The following is a 20,955-nucleotide window of genomic DNA, read 5'->3' on the forward strand; positions in this document are numbered from 1 at the left end:
TTTAGCCAGTATATACTTATATTAAGGACATCCTAATGGCTAAAGTCTCATTTGTAACATCTGGTAAGGCTGGTTTCACACGGGCGTTGCGGGAAAAGGTGCGGGTGCGTTGCGGAAACATGCGCGATTTTTCCGCGCGAGTGCAAAACATTGTAATGCGTTTTGCACGCGCGTGAGAAAAATCGGCATGTTTGGTACCCAAACCCGAACTTCTTCACAGAAGTTCGGATTTGGGTTAGGTATTCTGTAGATTGCATTATTTTCCCTTATAACATGGTTATAAGGGAAAATAATAGCATTCTGAATACAGAATGCATAGTACAATAGCGCTGGAGGGGTTAATTTTTTTTATAATAATTTAACTCACCTTAATCCACTTGATCGCACAGCCCGGCTTCTCTTCTGTCTTCTTCTTTGCTGCGTGCAGGAAAAGGACCTGTGGTGACGTCACTCCGGTCATCACATGGTCCGTCACATGATCTTTTTACCATGGTGATGGATCATGGGATGACCGGAGTGACGTCACCACAGGTCCTTTTCCTGCACACAGCAAAGAAGAAGACAGAAGAGAAGCCGGGCTGCGCGAGCAAGTGGAATAAGGTGAGTTAAAAAAATAATAATAATTTTAACCCCTCCAGCGCTATTGTACTATGCATTCTGTATTCAGAATGCTATTATTTTCCCTTATAACCCTGTTATAAGGGAAAATAATAATGATCGGGTCTCCATCCCGATCATCTCCTAGCAACCGTGCGTGAAAATCGCACCGCATCCGCACTTGCTTGCAGATGCTTGCGATTTTCACGCAGCCCCATTCACTTCTATGGGGCCTGCGTTGCGTGAAAAACACACAATATAGAGCATGCTGCGATTTTCACGCAACGCACAAGTGATGCGTGAAAATCACCGCTCATGTGCACAGCTCTATAGAAATGAATGGGTCCGCATTCAGTGCGGGTGCAATGTGTTCAACTTACGCATTGCACCCGCGCGGAATACTCGCCCGTGTGAAAGGGGCCTAAGGGTTTAGTCAGATGTTACTGTTTGCATCCACCACAGTAGTGCACCTATTCTTGTAATTATTTATTCTACTTATGTACCTGGCCAGTGGCCACAGGTGTCCTTCTGAATTTAACTGTATTGCCATCCTCAGGACACTGGTACAATATCACACTGTGATGAGGGCGGCAGTATATTTGTGCTGCCCTGTGGTATTTGGTTCTGCTGGGGCAGTATTCTGTGCTGCACTGTGGTATTTGGTTCTGCTGGGGCAGTATATCTGTGCTGCACTGTGGTATTTGGTTCTGCTGGGGCAGTATATTGTTCTGCACTGTGGTATTTGGTTCTGCTGGGGCAGTATATTGTGCTGCAGTGTGGTATTTGGTTCTGCTGGGGCGGTATTTTGTGTTGCCCTGTGGTATTTGGTTCTGCTGGGGCAGTATATTGTGCTGCCCTGTGGTATTTGGTTCTGCTGGGGCAGTATATTGTGCTGCCCTGTGGTATTTGGTTCTGCTGGGGCAGTATATTTGTGCTGCACTGTGGTATTTGGTTCTGCTGGGGTGGTATTCTGTGCTGCACTGTGGTATTTGGTTCTGGTGGGGCAGTATTCTGTGCTGCACTGTGGTATTTGGTTCTGCTGGGGCAGAATTCTGTGCTGCCCTGTGGTATTTGGTTCTGCTGGGGCGGTATATTGTGCTGCCCTGTGGTATTTGGTTCTGCTGGGGCAGTATATTTGTGCTGCACTGTGGTATTTGGTTCTGCTGGGGTGGTATTCTGTGCTGCACTGTGGTATTTGGTTCTGCTGGGGCAGTATTCTGTGCTGCACTGTGGTATTTGGTTCTGCTGGGGTGGTATTCTGTGCTGCACTGTGGTATTTGGTTCTGGTGGGGCAGTATTCTGTGCTGCACTGTGGTATTTGGTTCTGCTGGGGCGGTATTCTGTGCTGCACTGTGGTATTTGGTTCTGCTGGGGCAGTATTCTGTGCTGCCCTGTGGTATTTGGTTCTGCTGGGGCGGTATATTGTGCTGCCCTGTGGTATTTGGTTCTGCTGGGGCAGTATATTGTACTGCACTGTGGTATTTGGTTCTGCTGGGGCAGTATATTGTGCTGCACTGTGGTATTTGGTTCTGCTGGGGCAGTATATTGTACTGCACTGTGGTATTTGGTTCTGCTGGGGCAGTATATCTGTGCTGCACTGTGGTATTTGGTTCTGCTGGGGCAGTATATTGTGCTGCACTGTGGTATTTGGTTCTGCTGGGGCAGTATATTGTGCTGCACTGTGGTATTTGGTTCTGCTGGGGCAGTATTCTGTGCTGCACTGTGGTATTTGGTTCTGCTGGGGCAGTATTTTGTGTTGCACTGTGGTATTTGGTTCTGCTGGGGCGGTATATCTGTGCTGCCCTGTGGTATTTGGTTCTGCTGGGGCAGTATTTTGTGCTGCCCTGTGGTAGTTGGTTCTGCTGGGGCAGTATTTTGTGCTGCCCTGTGGTAGTTGGTTCTGCTGGGGCAGTATTTTGTGCTGCCCTGTGGTAGTTGGTTCTGCTGGGGCAGTATATTGTGCTGCCCTGTGGTATTTGGTTCTGCTGGGGTGGTATTCTGTGCTGCACTGTGGTATTTGGTTCTGCTGGGGCAGTATATTGTGCTGCACTGTGGTATTTGGTTCTGCTGGGGCAGTATATTGTGCTGCACTGTGGTATTTGGTTCTGCTGGGGCAGTATTCTGTGCTGCACTGTGGTATTTGGTTCTGCTGGGGCAGTATTTTGTGTTGCACTGTGGTATTTGGTTCTGCTGGGGCGGTATATCTGTGCTGCCCTGTGGTATTTGGTTCTGCTGGGGCAGTATTTTGTGCTGCCCTGTGGTATTTGGTTCTGCTGGGGCAGTATATCTGTGCTGCACTGTGGTATTTGGTTCTGCTGGGGCAGTATATCTGTGCTGCACTGTGGTATTTGGTTCTGCTGGGGCAGTATATTGTGCTGCACTGTGGTATTTGGTTCTGCTGGGGCAGTATATTGTACTGCACTGTGGTATTTGGTTCTGCTGGGGCAGTATATCTGTGCTGCACTGTGGTATTTGGTTCTGCTGGGGCAGTATATTGTGCTGCACTGTGGTATTTGGTTCTGCTGGGGCAGTATATTGTGCTGCACTGTGGTATTTGGTTCTGCTGGGGCAGTATTCTGTGCTGCACTGTGGTATTTGGTTCTGCTGGGGCAGTATTTTGTGTTGCACTGTGGTATTTGGTTCTGCTGGGGCGGTATATCTGTGCTGCCCTGTGGTATTTGGTTCTGCTGGGGCAGTATTTTGTGCTGCCCTGTGGTAGTTGGTTCTGCTGGGGCAGTATTTTGTGCTGCCCTGTGGTAGTTGGTTCTGCTGGGGCAGTATTTTGTGCTGCCCTGTGGTAGTTGGTTCTGCTGGGGCAGTATATTGTGCTGCCCTGTGGTATTTGGTTCTGCTGGGGTGGTATTCTGTGCTGCACTGTGGTATTTGGTTCTGCTGGGGCAGTATATTGTGCTGCACTGTGGTATTTGGTTCTGCTGGGGCAGTATATTGTGCTGCACTGTGGTATTTGGTTCTGCTGGGGCAGTATTCTGTGCTGCACTGTGGTATTTGGTTCTGCTGGGGCAGTATTTTGTGTTGCACTGTGGTATTTGGTTCTGCTGGGGCGGTATATCTGTGCTGCCCTGTGGTATTTGGTTCTGCTGGGGCAGTATTTTGTGCTGCCCTGTGGTATTTGGTTCTGCTGGGGCAGTATATCTGTGCTGCACTGTGGTATTTGGTTCTGCTGGGGCAGTATATCTGTGCTGCACTGTGGTATTTGGTTCTGCTGGGGCAGTATATTGTGCTGCACTGTGGTATTTGGTTCTGCTGGGGCAGTATATTGTGCTGCTCTGTGGTATTTGGTTCTGCTGGGGCAGTATTCTGTGCTGCACTGTGGTATTTGGTTCTGCTGGGGCAGTATTTTGTGTTGCACTGTGGTATTTGGTTCTGCTGGGGCGGTATATCTGTGCTGCCCTGTGGTATTTTGTTCTGCTGGGGCAGTATTTTGTGCTGCCCTGTGGTATTTGGTTCTGCTGGGGCAGTATTTTGTGCTGCCCTGTGGTAGTTGGTTCTGCTGGGGCAGTATTTTGTGCTGCCCTGTGGTAGTTGGTTCTGCTGGGGCAGTATATTGTGCTGCACTGTGGTATTTGGTTCTGCTGGGGCAGTATATTGTGCTGCACTGTGGTATTTGGTTCTGCTGGGGCAGTATTCTGTGCTGCACTGTGGTATTTGGTTTTGCTGGGGCAGTATTCTGTGCTGCACTGTGGTATTTGGTTCTGCTGGGGCAGTATTTTGTGTTGCACTGTGGTATTTGGTTCTGCTGGGGCGGTATATCTGTGCTGCCCTGTGGTATTTGGTTCTGCTGGGGCAGTATTCTGTGCTGCACTGTGGTATTTGGCTCTGCTGGGGCAGTATATCTGTGCTGCACTGTGGTATTTGGTTCTGCTGGGGCAGTATATTGTTCTGCACTGTGGTATTTGGTTCTGCTGGGGCAGTATATTGTGCTGCACTGTGGTATTTGGTTCTGCTGGGGCAGTATATTGTACTGCACTGTGGTATTTGGTTCTGCTGGGGCGGTATATCTGTGCTGCACTGTGGTATTTGATTCTGCTGGGGCAGTATATTGTGCTGCCCTGTGGTATTTGGTTCTGCTGGGGCAGTATATTTGTGCTGCCCTGTGGTATTTGGTTCTGCTGGGGTGGTATATCTGTGCTGCACTGTGGTATTTGGTTCTGCTGGGGCAGTATTTTGTGTTGCACTGTGGTATTTGGTTCTGCTGGGGCAGTATATTTGTGCTGCCCTGTGGTATTTGGTTCTGCTGGGGCGGTATTTTGTGTTGCCCTGTGGTATTTGGTTCTGCTGGGGCAGTATATTGTGCTGCCCTGTGGTATTTGGTTCTGCTGGGGCAGTATATTGTGCTGCCCTGTGGTATTTGGTTCTGCTGGGGCAGTATATTTGTGCTGCACTGTGGTATTTGGTTCTGCTGGGGTGGTATTCTGTGCTGCACTGTGGTATTTGGTTCTGGTGGGGCAGTATTCTGTGCTGCACTGTGGTATTTGGTTCTGCTGGGGCAGAATTCTGTGCTGCCCTGTGGTATTTGGTTCTGCTGGGGCGGTATATTGTGCTGCCCTGTGGTATTTGGTTCTGCTGGGGCAGTATATTTGTGCTGCACTGTGGTATTTGGTTCTGCTGGGGTGGTATTCTGTGCTGCACTGTGGTATTTGGTTCTGGTGGGGCAGTATTCTGTGCTGCACTGTGGTATTTGGTTCTGCTGGGGCAGTATTCTGTGCTGCACTGTGGTATTTGGTTCTGCTGGGGCAGTATTCTGTGCTGCCCTGTGGTATTTGGTTCTGCTGGGGCGGTATATTGTGCTGCCCTGTGGTATTTGGTTCTGCTGGGGCAGTATATTGTACTGCACTGTGGTATTTGGTTCTGCTGGGGCAGTATATTGTGCTGCACTGTGGTATTTGGTTCTGCTGGGGCAGTATATTGTACTGCACTGTGGTATTTGGTTCTGCTGGGGCAGTATATCTGTGCTGCACTGTGGTATTTGGTTCTGCTGGGGCAGTATATTGTGCTGCACTGTGGTATTTGGTTCTGCTGGGGCAGTATATTGTGCTGCACTGTGGTATTTGGTTCTGCTGGGGCAGTATTCTGTGCTGCACTGTGGTATTTGGTTCTGCTGGGGCAGTATTTTGTGTTGCACTGTGGTATTTGGTTCTGTTGGGGCGGTATATCTGTGCTGCCCTGTGGTATTTGGTTCTGCTGGGGCAGTATTTTGTGCTGCCCTGTGGTAGTTGGTTCTGCTGGGGCAGTATTTTGTGCTGCCCTGTGGTAGTTGGTTCTGCTGGGGCAGTATTTTGTGCTGCCCTGTGGTAGTTGGTTCTGCTGGGGCAGTATATTGTGCTGCCCTGTGGTATTTGGTTCTGCTGGGGTGGTATTCTGTGCTGCACTGTGGTATTTGGTTCTGCTGGGGCAGTATTTTGTGCTGCCCTGTGGTAGTTGGTTCTGCTGGGGCAGTATTTTGTGCTGCCCTGTGGTAGTTGGTTCTGCTGGGGCAGTATATTGTGCTGCACTGTGGTATTTGGTTCTGCTGGGGCAGTATATTGTGCTGCACTGTGGTATTTGGTTCTGCTGGGGCAGTATTCTGTGCTGCACTGTGGTATTTGGTTTTGCTGGGGCAGTATTCTGTGCTGCACTGTGGTATTTGGTTCTGCTGGGGCAGTATTTTGTGTTGCACTGTGGTATTTGGTTCTGCTGGGGCGGTATATCTGTGCTGCCCTGTGGTATTTGGTTCTGCTGGGGCAGTATTCTGTGCTGCACTGTGGTATTTGGCTCTGCTGGGGCAGTATATCTGTGCTGCACTGTGGTATTTGGTTCTGCTGGGGCAGTATATTGTTCTGCACTGTGGTATTTGGTTCTGCTGGGGCAGTATATTGTGCTGCACTGTGGTATTTGGTTCTGCTGGGGCAGTATATTGTACTGCACTGTGGTATTTGGTTCTGCTGGGGCGGTATATCTGTGCTGCACTGTGGTATTTGATTCTGCTGGGGCAGTATATTGTGCTGCCCTGTGGTATTTGGTTCTGCTGGGGCAGTATATTTGTGCTGCCCTGTGGTATTTGGTTCTGCTGGGGTGGTATATCTGTGCTGCACTGTGGTATTTGGTTCTGCTGGGGCAGTATTTTGTGTTGCACTGTGGTATTTGGTTCTGCTGGGGCAGTATATTTGTGCTGCCCTGTGGTATTTGGTTCTGCTGGGGCGGTATTTTGTGTTGCCCTGTGGTATTTGGTTCTGCTGGGGCAGTATATTGTGCTGCCCTGTGGTATTTGGTTCTGCTGGGGCAGTATATTGTGCTGCCCTGTGGTATTTGGTTCTGCTGGGGCAGTATATTTGTGCTGCACTGTGGTATTTGGTTCTACTGGGGTGGTATTCTGTGCTGCACTGTGGTATTTGGTTCTGGTGGGGCAGTATTCTGTGCTGCACTGTGGTATTTGGTTCTGCTGGGGCAGAATTCTGTGCTGCCCTGTGGTATTTGGTTCTGCTGGGGCGGTATATTGTGCTGCCCTGTGGTATTTGGTTCTGCTGGGGCAGTATATTTGTGCTGCACTGTGGTATTTGGTTCTGCTGGGGTGGTATTCTGTGCTGCACTGTGGTATTTGGTTCTGCTGGGGCAGTATTCTGTGCTGCACTGTGGTATTTGGTTCTGCTGGGGTGGTATTCTGTGCTGCACTGTGGTATTTGGTTCTGCTGGGGCAGTATTCTGTGCTGCACTGTGGTATTTGGTTCTGCTGGGGCAGTATTCTGTGCTGCACTGTGGTATTTGGTTCTGCTGGGGCAGTATTCTGTGCTGCCCTGTGGTATTTGGTTCTGCTGGGGCGGTATATTGTGCTGCCCTGTGGTATTTGGTTCTGCTGGGGCAGTATATTGTACTGCACTGTGGTATTTGGTTCTGCTGGGGCAGTATATTGTGCTGCACTGTGGTATTTGGTTCTGCTGGGGCAGTATATTGTACTGCACTGTGGTATTTGGTTCTGCTGGGGCAGTATATCTGTGCTGCACTGTGGTATTTGGTTCTGCTGGGGCAGTATATTGTGCTGCACTGTGGTATTTGGTTCTGCTGGGGCAGTATATTGTGCTGCACTGTGGTATTTGGTTCTGCTGGGGCAGTATTCTGTGCTGCACTGTGGTATTTGGTTCTGCTGGGGCAGTATTCTGTGTTGCACTGTGGTATTTGGTTCTGTTGGGGCGGTATATCTGTGCTGCCCTGTGGTATTTGGTTCTGCTGGGGCAGTATTTTGTGCTGCCCTGTGGTAGTTGGTTCTGCTGGGGCAGTATTTTGTGCTGCCCTGTGGTAGTTGGTTCTGCTGGGGCAGTATTTTGTGCTGCCCTGTGGTAGTTGGTTCTGCTGGGGCAGTATATTGTGCTGCCCTGTGGTATTTGGTTCTGCTGGGGTGGTATTCTGTGCTGCACTGTGGTATTTGGTTCTGCTGGGGCAGTATATTGTGCTGCACTGTGGTATTTGGTTCTGCTGGGGCAGTATATTGTGCTGCACTGTGGTATTTGGTTCTGCTGGGGCAGTATTCTGTGCTGCACTGTGGTATTTGGTTCTGCTGGGGCAGTATTCTGTGCTGCACTGTGGTATTTGGTTCTGCTGGGGCAGTATTTTGTGTTGCACTGTGGTATTTGGTTCTGCTGGGGCGGTATATCTGTGCTGCCCTGTGGTATTTGGTTCTGCTGGGGCAGTATTTTGTGCTGCCCTGTGGTATTTGGTTCTGCTGGGGCAGTATTTTGTGCTGCCCTGTGGTAGTTGGTTCTGCTGGGGCAGTATTTTGTGCTGCACTATGGTATTTGGTTCTGCTGGGGCAGTATATTGTGCTGCACTGTGGTATCTGGTTCTGCTGGGGCAGTATTCTGTACTGCACTGTGGTATCTGGTTCTGCTGGGGCAGCATTCTGTGCTGCACTGTGGTATCTGGTTCTGCTGGGGCAGTATTCTGTGCTGCACTGTGGTATCTGGTTCTGCTGGGGCAGTATTCTGTGCTGCACTGTGGTATTTGGTTCTGCTGGGGCAGTATTTTGTGTTGCACTGTGGTATTTGGTTCTGCTGGGGCAGTATTTTGTGCTGCCCTGTGGTATTTGGTTCTGCTGGGGCAGTATTTTGTGCTGCCCTGTGGTATTTGGTTCTGCTGGGGCAGTATTTTGTGCTGCCCTGTGGTATTTGGTTCTGCTGGGGCAGTATTTTGTGCTGCCCTGTGGTATTTGGTTCTGCTGGGGCAGTATATTGTGCTGCACTGTGGTATTTGGTTCTGCTGGGGCAGTATTTTGTGCTGCCCTGTGGTATTTGGTTCTGCTGGGGCAGTATTTTGTGCTGCCCTGTGGTATTTGGTTCTGCTGGGGCAGTATTTTGTGCTGCCCTGTGGTATTTGGTTCTGCTGAGGCGGTATTTTGTGCTGCCCTATGGTATTTGGTTCTGCTGGGGCAGTATTTTGTGCTGCCCTGTGGTATTTGGTTCTGCTGGGGCAGTATTTTGTGCTGCCCTGTGGTATTTGGTTCTGCTGGGGCAGTATTTTGTGCTGCCCTGTGGTATTTGGTTCTGCTGAGGCGGTATTTTGTGCTGCCCTGTGGTATTTGGTTCTGCTGGGGCAGTATTTTGTGCTGCCCTGTGGTATTTGGTTCTGCTGAGGCGGTATTTTGTGCTGCCCTGTGGTATTTGGTTCTGCTGGGGCAGTATTTTGTGCTGCCCTGTGGTATTTGGTTCTGCTGGGGCAGTATTTTGTGCTGCCCTGTGGTATTTGGTTCTGCTGGGGCAGTATATTGTGCTGCACTGTGGTATTTGGTTCTGCTGGGGCAGTATTTTGTGCTGCCCTGTGGTATTTGGTTCTGCTGGGGCAGTATTTTGTGCTGCCCTGTGGTATTTGGTTCTGCTGGGGCAGTATTTTGTGCTGCCCTGTGGTATTTGGTTCTGCTGAGGCGGTATTTTGTGCTGCCCTGTGGTAGTTGGTTCTGCTGGGGCAGTATTTTGTGCTGCCCTGTGGTAGTTGGTTCTGCTGGGGCAGTATTCTGTGCTGCACTGTGGTATTTGGTTCTGCTGGGGCAGTATATTGTGCTGCACTGTGGTATTTGGTTCTGCTGGGGCAGCATTCTGTGCTGCACTGTGGTATTTGGTTCTGCTGGGGCGGTATATCTGTGCTGCCCTGTGGTATTTGGTTCTGTTGGGGCGGTATATTGTGCTGCCCTGTGGTATTTGGTTCTGCTGGGGCGGTATATCTGTGCTGCACTGTGGTATTTGGTTCTGCTGGGGCAGTATATTGTTCTGCACTGTGGTATTTGGTTCTGCTGGGGCAGTATATTGTGCTGCAATGTGGTATTTGGTTCTGCTGGGGCAGTATTTTGTGCTGCACTGTGGTATCTGGTTCTGCTGGGGCAGTATTTTGTGCTGCACTGTGGTATCTGGTTCTGCTGGGGCAGTATTTTGTGCTGCACTGTGGTATCGGGGCCACTTTTAGTTTTTTTTTCCAGGGCCTCTTTAAGTTCCCAGTCCGCCCCTGTACATGGAGGATGCAAGTAGTTACTAAATAATTAGATTTTAATTTTATTCTATTCAAGAAGCTATAAATGACTATATAATAAATGGGAGTAAAGTTATGGCAATACAATTCTAAATGAGAATAATTTGTTATGTTCATTATTGTATTATATTATGTGTATATATATATATCTGATATTATTATATTTAATATGTGTCTTCCTGACCACTAACCAAACCTTGTAAGTCACTTTATAGGAAATGTGCTCCGAGTTAGGATCCTGCAGACATTCCCAGCTCTGCTATACGTTGAATGCACCAGTATAATGCAAATAAGCTGCCGGTGAGAAGTCGCACATTCCTGTCATCCTGGTATTTCCTTACAGTCTCCATTGTGAGCTGGGAACTCATTAATTCCTTTGGCAACCAATTACCGCAGCAATTATACTTTTTCTCAGTCTAATGATCTGACTAATTGTCATTTCGGCACAAAGGTGTTTGTCACCGTTATCTAATTCATTTGTCAGGCTGCACGCTCCCGAAGGTTGTCAGGATGGCGGTGCACTACCTTGGGTATCTGCCATATCTGTAGATACACACCTTTGTGAATAGGAAAATAAAACATGTAGCACCTAAGCCAGCCTCACCAGGAGATGCCCGCGCCTGCGTTGGCACACATCAAGTGAAGTGTTCTGAGACATTTGTAAAAAAAGGGTCACGCTCGGACTCGCCCCCATCAGACAACTGGCTGCCCTCGGAGGTCAGTCCTATCTACATGAGCTGACATCACTTGCTGATGAGTCTTTTACCTTTTTTTTTTTTTTTGACAATGCAAGGATGACATCATTCAATTAAAGGGGATGTCCGATAGGTTGCTATGGATTATTTCTCCACTTTTCCCTCCCCCCCTTCTCTCCAGCCTTAGGGCTCATGCACACGAACATATTTTTAGCCCGTGTGCATTCAGCCAGTATGAGGAACCATTCATTTCAATGGGGCTGCAAAAAACGGAAATGACTCCATGTCCGCTCCGCAAAAAAATAGAACATGTCCTATTATTGTCCACATTACAGACAAGAATAGGACTGGCCGTTCCATTCTGAAAAATGCGGACCGCAAATGGCCAGTATGCGTGTTTTGTGGACCACAAAACAACAACGGTCATGTGCATGAGCCCTTAAGCTGCCCATACACATTCAGTAGCTGTGGGCCGAACCGACCGCCATCTCTCCCGACTCTGTCCCGGCTTCCCCATACACATACATGTTTGGCTCGACATGTACAGTATGTATATTCTGTAGGGAGAGCGTAAAAAGCTGCTGCCAGACACTTTTAGGTTCCTCCTAGTCACTGGCGCTTGTGAAGTCCATTGGCTAATTTGGTTCTAACCTCCACTAGACTTTCTCTATACGAGACGTAGACTCACTGGTCCGTGCTGTGCTGCTGTAATACTGTCTTTGTTCTTGGTGCTCCCTTGACCTGGCCAGAGCCAAGGGGCTAATACGGCAGCTACATGGTGGACTAGGCTTGTACTGCTCCTCCACTGCCTAGCTCAACTCCACTTACTTCCTTCTCTACCACTACCACACTGACTCTTTTAATTAACATACCCTAGTCTATATATATATATATATATATATATATATATATAAAAGTGGTGCCAGCACCACCTAGGGGCGAATAGATGAGATGACCTCTAACAGCCTGTTAATAGGAAATACAGGGATATACAGAAATACATTAAATACACATAACAAAGTTTAAAGTGCCCACTACCATCACTGAGTGGGACACTGTACCCACAAACATTAGTGTGTCGGCCGATCCCGCCGTTCTCGGTGGGTTTGGCCAACAAAGGACTAATGTGTATGGCCAGCTTTAGGATCCGGCCAGACAGTGTGGCGGCCGCAAATGTCAAAGGCATGTCCATATTGCAGCAGCCAATGGTCACACAATTTTACACCATCTGGCCGGACCCTCATGGTGGCCATAAATCTTCAATATCTGTGGGCTGAACGCTCATTTGGCCGACGCCTATTTTTCCCGATCTCCCCCCATACACATGAACGCTCGGTTCAGCTGAAAATGAGGAGAGGAGAGTAAGCCTTGTCGCACACCTCTGGAGGAGGCTCACCTTCCCTAAGAACGAAGGGAGAGGGCATTTAAAATTGAAGCACTCTTCACGGCCGCTGGCCAAGTACATAATGATCTGATGCTCTCAGTAATAATTAATGCTAGCAGCATCAGGTACTTATGTACCTGGCCAGACACCCAGGTATCCTCCTGAATTCAAGGGTATCACCGTCCTCGGTATGGTCATAGAGCTGGGTTTTGCTGGGTCGGTACTTTGTATTCCACTACAGTTTACCTGGCCCCTTTTTAGTTTTTTTTTTTTTAAGTTCCCAGTCTACCCCTGCCTATACTTCTAGTTGCAGCTATAATGTGTCGACACATGTGACCTCTGAAGCCTGGGATTGGCTTCAGTGCCCATGTGCTGACTCGACACATTATTGGAAGGGGCCAGTAAACCGGGACCAGGGAAACCTGACTGGGAAGGTGAGTGGACTTTTTAAAAATTATTTTAGATAATTTTTTGAACCTGCAGTTTTTGCTGCCGATCTTTAGGTCATCGATATTAAAATCAATACAACCCTTTTAAAATCTAGACATTCAAACGTTTCCTGACCTAGTCAACCTCACTTAGTTGAGCTTTGTTTAACCTCTTAGTGACCACCAAAACACCATTTTACAGAAGTCACTAAGGGGCCTTAGACTGGGCTCGTGCAGCAGAAAGCAGAGGCTCAGCTCTCACATGAGAGCTGCGCTCCTGCTCTAACAGCCCGGACTAGCAGGAGTGCCAATCCAGGCTGTTTAACCCCTTACATGCCGCGGGCAATGGCGCCGCCTGCCACATGTAAGGGCTTGTTTACATCAACGTTATGTATTCTGTAATGGCTTCTGTCGACAGAACTTTGTTTTTCATCCAGCATAACGGAAACCAGATGGATCCGTTATGCTTGCCCATATACTTCTATTATGACGGATCAAAACGGAATGCCTCTAAAGGATTCCGTTATTTTCCATTATAACCATGTTGTAACGGAAAGCCATAATGGAATACATAGCGTTGATGTAAACAAGCCCTAAGTAGTGACAGAGGGAGTGGACTAGTTTGTAAGGTGCCGATGTGTGTATAGCAGGCTGGGACCTGGTGTAGGCCCCAATCCCGCCTTAAGTGTTCTTCAGAAGGCTGGTCAATGTCAGTATAGCATTAAAATGCATTGCAGTATAGGGACAGTGTACTGTATTTTAGAAGCAATCAAAACATTGCCTGTTATCGTCCCTGTGGGATTATTAAGTGGTTAAAAAAAAAAAAATATGAAATTAAAAAAATCCAATTAAAAATGCTTTTTTTCTATTGAAAATACGCTTTATAATGAAAAAACTTGAAAAAATAAAATGCCCCCCACATGTTTGTTATTGCTGCATCCGTAACCACCCACACTACATGGTGAACGTTGTAAAAATAAAAAAAAATGCCAGAGTTGGCACAGAAAAAACAGCAATTAGAAAGTGATATTTACCCCAAATGATACCAATGAAAACTACAAGTCATCCTTCAAAAATCAAGCCCTCACACAACTCCATAGAAAGAAAAATAAAACAGGTATGGGTCTTGGGATGCGGCGAAGCAAAAAGATTTTCTTATTTTTAAAAAGAGCGGTTTTATTGCAGAGAAGTAGTCAAACAAACTGAATTTATTTGGTATCGCTGTAATTATACTGACCAAGAGAATAAGAGATCTCGCTATTCATTTCTTCAATTGCTCAAGTTGGTAGCTCAAGGGGAGTGTCATTTATGAGGAGACATGTCTTTCTTCTGTTGCTTTTGTAATGCCCTGGAGCAGGGATACTTTGAAGTTTAGTTCCATTTTATATGCATGTTGTGATATATATCTTGTTCATTTGCACTGTGTTTGCACAACACTGTGGAAAGGGTTAATGAACACTGAGAGACTTTTGGGACTTTCTAGCTAATAATGAGAAGCTAATAGTTTTCCACAGCTACCATAAGGGTTAAAGAAGAGCATGTTTTGGAGAGAAAAAGCCAGACTTATTTACCACCAACACCAGACAAACTGATGTTTTGAATGTCTGGTTTAGCTCTGTTATTATGTCTGAAAACCTGTTTGTGTTTGCAAAAGCTGCTTTGTCATTGCCATTGAGTATCATTAAAGTTCTAATGCAAGTATATGAGAGACAGGAGTTGTAACATTGTATTTGTTTGTGCTGAGTGTCTTCACCCCTCCCACTAGAAGTTTCTAGTTTAGCTTGAAACTGTATATAAGGAGAGCAGTCAGAGCCCCTAGAGTTCTGCAGCTAGGGATCAATGCTTAGAAGAGGAGACTCTGTCAGACTATTGAGTGACTAGAAAAATACGCTGAGACAGGGATACTCAGCCACAGACCCTGGGTCTCCAGCTTTTGGACGGGGTACCAGCCTTCTGAGAGAGGGACAGCTAGCTCAGGCCTTTCCTCAGCACCAAACCCTTCTTCTGCCACAGAGGAGACTGAAAAAGCCACTCTTATGTCTAACCCTTATTGTTTTGCAACTGAATTCTCCCAGTAAAGAAGCACACTGGTTTACTGCACACCCTGACTGGACGTATTTCTCATTGGGGTGCACCATGCCTCACCATCCCCTCTGAAGAGCAGCAACGCGTGGTGACCCGAGATAGCATTGGGGGCCTGGGGCCACCCCAAACAGAGCCGCTGAAATTTCTCCCTATCACAGCTCAGGAAGCAGTTGAAGGAGGAAACTGAGCATGTGCGGCCTTCTTAGTAAGTAGGACAAAAAAAAAAACAGCAGGTGGCGCTATACAGATAGATTTAATTGAATAGCTATACAGTAGCTATACAACATTTTTAATTACATCCAATTACAAAAGTATTCATATCCAGGTGCTGGTTTGAAAGCTATAGAATATTTTTCATGGGACAACCCCTTTAAACTTTAGTTACATAAACTTGCACGTATCTTCTCTGTTCCCAGAAAGGGTATTTTCCACTGCAGTTAATGATTGACACGGGATGATGTTATTAATCCATAGGTTACTTATGTACATTGAATCTTTACATTGTTAGTATGTGTTCCTACATGCATGGAGAACAAGCCAAGAGAACCTATGACTTACATGATCGATCTACTTTGAAATCTTCTCTGTTCCTTCTGCCCCATCTCATTGATACGTGGAGATAAGACTTCTCCTTGTGTCCCTTGGATCAGCACATATTTCTACCATGTTCCTCAAGGAGGGGAGAATAAATCTGTGCTGGAAACATTGCACAAACCAGCTCTCTGATAGATTTATAGGTCGGCTTTAGGTTTTATGTTAAGCATTGTAAATATGGCGTTTGCTGTAACACTTCAGAAAGGGTTTTGTAATTTGTAGAAATGAGATCCGTGAACCTGCGTCTCGGGTGTAGATAAAATTCCTAGATTGTATGCATGGAATGTAAGAGTTTTGTTCAGCAGTAAATTCAGTCATCTCTAAGTTCAAAATTTCTAATATACTTTTTGGAACCTTCTGGCTGGTTTTGGATGGCTGTCATATGGTCGAATTTTAAATGGAGTCTGTCAGCAGTTTTGACCATGCTAAACTGCTGACAACACTAGGTAGAGGCTGGAAAGAGCAGTACAAATATACCTTTTGTGGAGCTTTTATTATCAGAAGTAGTGTGAATATGAAGTTTTACTCTGCCCGATTCTGCTCCTGCAAGTGCCAAGGACAGAGCTTTACTGTGAAGTGGTGTCCACATTGAGTTTTCCCTCCCTCTGCTCCGAGTGACACCAATAGCATCCAACCAGGAGCCCACTACAGCTGTCACTCAAAGCAGAGAGGAGGGTGCCGTGACAGGTTGGGTCACTGCCAATGGGGTTGATACTGTGATTCTATTCAAAAAGGTTAATACTGTGTTTCTGTTCTAAAGGGTTAATGCTATGGCTCACACTCTAAAAGTTGAGGTGATCTGTGTGCTAAGCATCCCAAAAAGGTTATATATGGGTAGATAGTAGTTAACTAGCAGTAATTAGATACAGTTTCCAGGTAGTGGGCTGGTCCCGTGATCCCCTGGTTAGTTAGTTAGTTAGTTAGTTAGTTAGTTAGTTGAAGGCCTGCTGCTGAATGTGCAAGAGACAGGACCTGTGTGGGCAGCTGAAAAGTAGGCCAAAACCAGAAGTCTTATCAAGAAAAACACAGAGTTTGGAAAACTGCCAGGAAAGCAACTTTGCTAATGATTATGAATTTTTACAGAAAATTGAGGACTAATTTAAGGCCATGCTTGCACTGAGAGAGTAAGGTAAATGCTTGTTTATGGCAACAGACTTTACTGCTTCTGGTAAGGGTTAATTGCTTCTGGGACCCAACACACTTCTGAGATGGACTGGCCATACGATCTAAGACTGAACCCTACAATTGGGAACTGCAGATAAAGAGTGATTGCACGCCTTTGGTAAATTTCAGAAGATTACATGGTATATAGAAAGAGACTCAAGGAGGGCCATCATTAACACTAACTCTTATATACAGCTTTTGGGAGAAACTTGCCGTGTTATACACCTCATAACTGTGCCTACTGCTTTTTATGAAAGTTCATATCCACACTACTCCTGATAGGTGATAAATGTATGATCATTAGAGGTCCAACCGCTTAGAGCCCGACCGGTCAAAAGAACAGGGGCTCCTGAGCCTCCTGTGTGAGTACCATACATGGTCAATCCCATAGACAGCGAATGGCATGGTGGTCACTGCCTTATTCACAGAGGGGACTGTTAATGTGCGTACTTTGGCACTATGGTTATCACTAGGGTTATACAGGGCTTGCATGCAAAAATGTTTCCATATAATTTATTTTTCTAAAAGTTGGCAGCTACAAATAATTTATCTGACAAGGAAGAGGCTTGAAGGAAATGTGTCATCAGAAGACAAGCTATTATTTAAATCATGTTTTTTTTAATGTCAAAACAAAACAAAAAAATGTTTTGCCGAGTTTTTAAAAATGTTTCCATCTCACTTTCTATATTAATTTTTTTTTTTATAAAATCCGGCAGTTTTCACTTATCTACTGTGAATACTGGATCCTGTGTTATCTATAAAGAGGTGATATCTGTCATTGTAATCCTGCCTGTGATGATATTGAGATAGCTTCTGAGAAGTTAATTGTATAAAACAGGATATCATTAGAACTAGATTCCAGTGTGAAAAGTGCAGGATTATATACATTTAAAAAAATATATAGATAGTGTAAAAAAAAAATATGTTTTGTCATTTTCGGACGAAGCTTTTAAGTTAGAAAATACATTACAATTCATTGAAGAGAACCTATCTTCCCTCCTGACCTGTCTATTTTAGTAAAAAGGGTATCTTGTCATAACGCTGTCCGTTAGATTCATAAGAAAAGATGCTCCAGAATCTAAATTGCATGGGAAATTTTTATTAAAACTGACATGTCCTCTTTAGTCATTAGTTGTAACTAGAGATCATCGAATTTCTTATAAATTCGATTTGGCCAGTTTGACGAATTTTCAGTAAAAAATTTAGTTCGATACGAATTTATACGTGGCGAATCCACGTTAAAAAACTGCTATTTTATGGCTGCAGAGAGCCTTTATAGTGGTGTAGAACACGGTGCCTTGCAGTAACAGGCATAGGGAGTTTGCTGTGCTAGTGAAATAATACTGTGAGTCAGAATGAAATGCAGATGACAGGTGTCGCTCTTAGAATCACTGCACACTTCACTTATTTGGGCAGTCACAGGGCCAAAACTGACCAAATAACTCAAGTGTGAACTCAGCCTATGGAGTGTGTTAGCGCCAGGTATAAAGAACCGTGCAAAAGCCCAAGATCCTACTATAGTGTTAAAGAACGCACTCCTTTTACATCAATTAACTGATTCTACATAGATTTCCACAGAACCTGTTCTATTAAACACTGATACAAGTAGAGCCCCCCCGACAGAGTAGAGAGGGTGTCAGTAGTAAGTTTGCATTGACGTCACTGATTATTTTGCCCTTCCTCTGATCCATCAGAACAATAACCCCCAAAATACGGATCCTGTCTGTGGAGCATCCACCTTCACTCGGTCAGCATTTGTCAGTAATCCATCAATATTGCTAAAGCCAAAAAAAACAGCAGTGGTTCCAAAACAGAGATGACACGTGAATGGAATATTTGCATGTCTTCTGTGTTTTGTACCCACTCCTGCTTTTGGATACCAAATCATAAGACAATTCTGATGCAAAATAGGGACCATGTCATGCAGGCCTTACAGCTGTTACATAGACAGGATCCGTTGTGCGTCTCATTTTTCCTTCCTTCTGACATATCAGAGGAAGAGTCAAATAAATAATGATGTCAGACAGGCCGAAAGGCAAAATAGTGGCCCAGTCATGAAGCGGGGAGGGTGGGAACAGCATGAGAAGTCCACAGAGTGGCCCTATGACATAGTGGTGAGGTGGAAGCAGCATGAGGAGACCACAGAGTGGCCCAATGACAGAGGGGTGTCACGGCCTCGGTGTTGTGCGCTGTGACACGTTTGTCGTACCTGCCGGTTGCCAGGGGCAAAGCGTTGATGTCGGCTTGTATGTCCTGGTTCCTCTTCTGTCTGGTGCTGTAGGGGTTAACTACCTTGCTAGGTGTGGTCACTAGGTGCTTCTTATACCTGTGGCTTAAGGCCAGGAGTCAGTTGTACTCCAGCCTTGGTGTGTGCTGGAGTTATGCTCCTTGTCTGGATGTTCCTTCTTCCCGTGTGAGGGCCACCTAGTGGGACATCGATGTCTCCAGCGATGTCTTCCCATTCCATCCTCCATGTTTCCCTACCTTACCTGTGTGGTTGTTTGGTGTGGGTTTATGTTCAGGGTTTGGCGTCTCGTCTTGTTGTTACATGTCTGGTCAGTTAGTGTTTTATGTCCGGCATGTATGCAAATCATACCCTGTTTGTTGTTCCTCTGGAAGGGGGCTCCATGGTTTCCCGGAGGGGTGAAGTCAAATTTGTGAGCTGTTGCTGGAGTGCTGGTTACTGTGTGTCAGTACGTACTGCATCCGTTTGGTGTTTGAAGTACGTTTGTATCGGTTCCAGTTTACCTTGGTGTGGTCTTCTGTTATATTGTCCAGCAGCTGCGGCAGGCAAGTGACCAAGCCTTCCTGGGTTTTTGGTTCAGTGGTTATCCCCACCACTGGATACTTACCTGCCGTTCCACTGTTAGGCCTGCAGAGACTCCTGCTTTTCCGTGTCTTGGAAGAACAGGTCATCTCTCCCCTGCTCCTATGTGAGGGATTATCAGGGCGACTCAGGTTCCTATGTTTCCTGGGCATGAGCCATCCTACCATCCAGGTCCGCTCATACGGTGAGGAGTTAGGGAGAGGATTAGGGATGCTTTAGGAGGTGACCTGCTCCCTGATCCTGGTATCCTGGCCTAGCTGCTTCCCCGCATACCCATCACCGTACGGTGGGGTGTTCCCCCACTCCCCACCGTGACAGTATATCCCACTAAGGCCACTCTGTGCTTGCCTTTGAAAGAGGGCTCAGCATGTGTTGCCTTCCGCTTTCTGGTGTGCATGCATATCCTTCCGAGGGAGGGTGAAAGGAGAGATGCTGTTAACAGTGCGGTTCTCTGTGACAATTGTTGCAGTAGGTGTGAACCGTCACTTGTGTTTGTGTCTCCGCTCATCCATGTCTCAGTGGTTCATTCGCTTGTGTTGTGGTGGCTGGCTGCATTCCTTGTTGTACTGGCTCTGGTGTTTTCTGGTTGGGGATGCATGCTGGCAGCGACCTGGTGTGAACTGTGTCTGAGTGTGGACGCAGTGGTCAGTGTGGTCTCTCCTGGCTGTTTGTTGGCTGGCTGCCTGGTTCCTAGTTGGTGGTTCTGGGGTGCTGGCAGCAGTCTTGGGGAGACTCTCTGGCACTGTCACTGATTCTGCCAACCCCCCCCCCCACCCTGTTGTTTTGGGTGTTCCATTTAGTTTCCCCTTTTTCAGTTTGGGGGGCTTTGGGGGCTGGGAGTGTCACGGCCTCGGTGTTGTGCACTGTGACACATTTGCCATACCTGCCGGTTTGGATTGCAGTACGTTTGTATGGGTTCCAGTTTACCTTGGTGTGGTCTTCTGTTGTACCGTCCAGCAGCTAAGGCAGGTAAGTGACCAAGCCTTCCTGGGTTTTTGGTTCAGTGGTTATCCCCGCCACTGGATACTTACATGCCATTCCACTTGGCTTCCTCTCCTTGCTGTTAGGCCTGCAGAGACTCCCTGTCACCGCCAGATATCTGAGAAGTTCTGACAGACGTTCTTCAGTACCTCCTGCATGATGTTCTTTTGTTTTGGTTTTGCTTAGACATTTCTTCTCCCTCTCCCAGCTGTCATCTATTAGCAGTGATTGCCTCCCTTTATATCCCCTCCCATACTGCCTCACTTTGCGGGTTATACTACTTCCTGGATTGTGCTCACTGCTAGAAGTTTGCTACTGCTGGTTTCTCCGATAAGTCTATCCCTTTATTTGTGTTTTCCTGTTGGCTTGATTCTAGGTGACCCTAACTCCCTCCGTATTAAGTGCAGGGAGCTGGTGGTCGTGTCCCCTCACTATTATAGGGTTTTCAGGTGTCACTCAGTCTAGGTACGTGGACATGCAACTTTCTATCACAGAGATCTTTGCATGGGCTGAGCAGTCAGGGAGAGCTATAGGGCTTTAATAGGGATCACCCTTTTGTTCCTTAGTTTGGAATCAAGTCAGTCGGATCTTTATTTCTTACTTCTTGTTTTCTGCAACACCATCCGTGACACTCCCGCTCTTCCGTGTCTTGGAAGAACAGGTCATTTCTTCCCTTCTCCTATGTGAGGGATT

The sequence above is a fragment of the Bufo gargarizans genome, chromosome 6, assembly GCF_014858855.1.
Source record: "Bufo gargarizans isolate SCDJY-AF-19 chromosome 6, ASM1485885v1, whole genome shotgun sequence".
NCBI classification, from domain to species: domain Eukaryota; kingdom Metazoa; phylum Chordata; class Amphibia; order Anura; family Bufonidae; genus Bufo; species Bufo gargarizans.